Source organism: Sinocyclocheilus rhinocerous, unplaced genomic scaffold (genome assembly GCF_001515625.1).
Source record: "Sinocyclocheilus rhinocerous isolate Xijiao unplaced genomic scaffold, SAMN03320098_v1.1 scaffold794, whole genome shotgun sequence".
Lineage (NCBI taxonomy): Eukaryota > Metazoa > Chordata > Actinopteri > Cypriniformes > Cyprinidae > Sinocyclocheilus > Sinocyclocheilus rhinocerous.
This window is the reverse complement of record NW_015627894.1, coordinates 175905-178281: the sequence shown is the minus strand read 5'-3', so window position 1 is coordinate 178281 and position 2377 is coordinate 175905. Positions and strand designations below refer to the sequence as shown.

General features: G+C 37.9%; 1 long non-coding RNA gene across 1 annotated transcript in view; it reads right to left on the bottom strand.

The window, feature by feature from the left end:
* Positions 1 to 1764: 1764 nt before the first annotated feature.
* The window catches only part of LOC107736976 (uncharacterized), an 11540-nt gene continuing 10927 nt past the window's right edge, over positions 1765 to 2377 (bottom strand). The window contains exon 2 of the long non-coding RNA XR_001639753.1: positions 1765 to 2320. This is a non-coding gene — a long non-coding RNA (uncharacterized LOC107736976). The remainder of the gene's footprint in view (positions 2321 to 2377) is intronic.

Sequence of the window (2377 nt, the reverse complement as noted above, 5' to 3'; positions counted from 1 at the left end):
AAATTACAAAATGTATGCAATATATGATCAATTTTAGTGATTAGAATCTGTCATATTTAAAAGCCCTACAGTCCTACAAGTTCTAAATATATTGTGATGATTAACATGAAAATAGAGGTATTTTGGTTATATTATCGTCTTAATTGTAACCTTTAATAATTGTGGCTGACTAATTAAACTCAATAAAAATGCCTCCTTTTTCCTACTTTTTTATATTTAATTTGCAGTATTGCGGCAAGACAGGTGGGTTAATGTCCTATAGCATTTACAGTACCCTTCAAACTTTATTTGTATGTTCCCTTCATCGTACCGAAGATAGCGGAATACTCTTTAGCGAAGTCTACTTTTGCAGCAAACTTACGGTTGATAACAATGCTAGTCAAGTATCTTGTTGTTCATTAATATCCTGACGACATTTTGTGCAATGTGAATATCAAAAAATACAATCATTGTGTTATGTACGTTTTGTCAATTTTCAAGTTTAAACGTGTTGTTCTTAGGCGGAGCATGTGTCTTCCCATGAGCACAACAATGAATTCTGCTGGTCTTGGATCAGTGTTCAACAGCTCAAGTTCAAAACTTAATTACTAGTAGGAAGGAAATGCTGAATCTAGATCAGCAGCTGCGTGCTCCTTCGACTTCGTTTACATTGTTTACATCAAACATGATATGTCGTTTCTAAAAATGATTTTACATACGTTTTAAATAAACAAATAGAGTGTAATATGTGGATTAAAATATGTTTATTTAATAATGGTTGCATTAAAAATGAGTTCAGCCAAGTATGTGAAAATAAATTACATCCATATTCGCATTTAAATCTCAGTCAACTCGAAACTAGCTTACAATGAGTTGGCTTTTTAGATGAATGAACCTGACAAGTCTCTTGCAAACAATATGATTTTTCACTGGATTTGAACTTGAAAACGTTGACACTATCAGTGGTGACCTCATGCGAGGTGCAATAATTTTACAACATTTTGCTACATTAAAGGGATAGTCCACCCAAAAATGAAAATTTGATGTTTTTCTGCTTACCCCCAGGGCATCCAAGATGTAGGTGACTTTGTTTCTTCAGTAGAACACAAACGAAGATTTTTAACTCAAATCGTTGCAGTCTATCAGTCATATAATGGAAGTGAATGGGAATCACGGCTTTGAGAGTCAAAAAAACATACACAAACAAAACCAAAGTAAACGTTAATGTGAGAATTAGCATTCAAAAAAATATCCATTGTCTTTTATCAATGGCGATGACTTTAAAGGGATAGTTCACCCAAAAATGAAAATGTATGTTTATCTGCTTACCCCCAGGGCATCCAAGATGTAGGTGACTTTGTTTCTTCAGTAGAACACAAACGAAGATTTTTAACTCAAATCGTTGCAGTCTATCAGTCATATAATGGAAGTGAATGGGAATCACGGCTTTGAGAGTCAAAAAAACATACACAAACAAAACCAAAGTAAACCCTGCGGCTTGTGCCAATACATTGATGTGTAAAGACACGAAATGATCGCTCTGTGCAAGAAACGGAACAGTGTCAATGGTCCATTTGAGAGATAGGTGGCGGTAATGCACTTATAAGTCTGCAATTCGCCATAAAGCAAGAAGTGCGTTTGTGTTCTACTGAAGAAACAAAGTCACCTACATCTTGGATGCCCTGGGGATAAGCAGATAAACATCACATTTTCATTTTTGGGTGAACTATCCCTTTAAGAAAGCGGTTTTTATGTTAGCTATTTATTTATTTATAAAAAGCTTTGTTTATTTTATGCCTATTTATGGTGCTCAATAAAGAATCCATAGCTCCTCAGGTCAAACTGTACTAAAAGAGCAGACTTTAATAGGCCAATGAAGAGCCTTAATTGTTCAGAGAAAAGGCAGGCAGAGAGCGGCAGACTTGAGTCAGTGACTCCGGTTGGCTGTCCTGTTGGTGTGGGCGGGCATTCGCGTCTCCAGGCATGGCAGCCTGTGTTTGCAGTTGTCCCTAACAGCGCCGACCGACTCCAGCCCAAACACCTGTGTTTGCTTTTGCGCTCACTCCCCCAATCTTCTCGGTGCAGGTCACATGATCGGCAGATAGCCCTGGCACCATGGGAATACAAAAGCAGGGGCTTTTAGCGCTGTTAATCATTAATGTCAGGCTTCCTTGTGCCCCTCTCTCTTGACGTTGCAGATGTGAATGTTATCTTGCTCATGCATCCAGGTCAGACGTGACTGTGGGTAGCTGCAGGTGAACGTGGCCGATGGAAAGGGTTGAACCAGCAGTTGCCAAATGAAGTGGCACGACGATGAAGATGACTGCTGATTGGTTCAGATCTAAAAAGAAAAGCATATTCAACATGATTAGAGTGTGAAATATTTGTAAAGTGTATA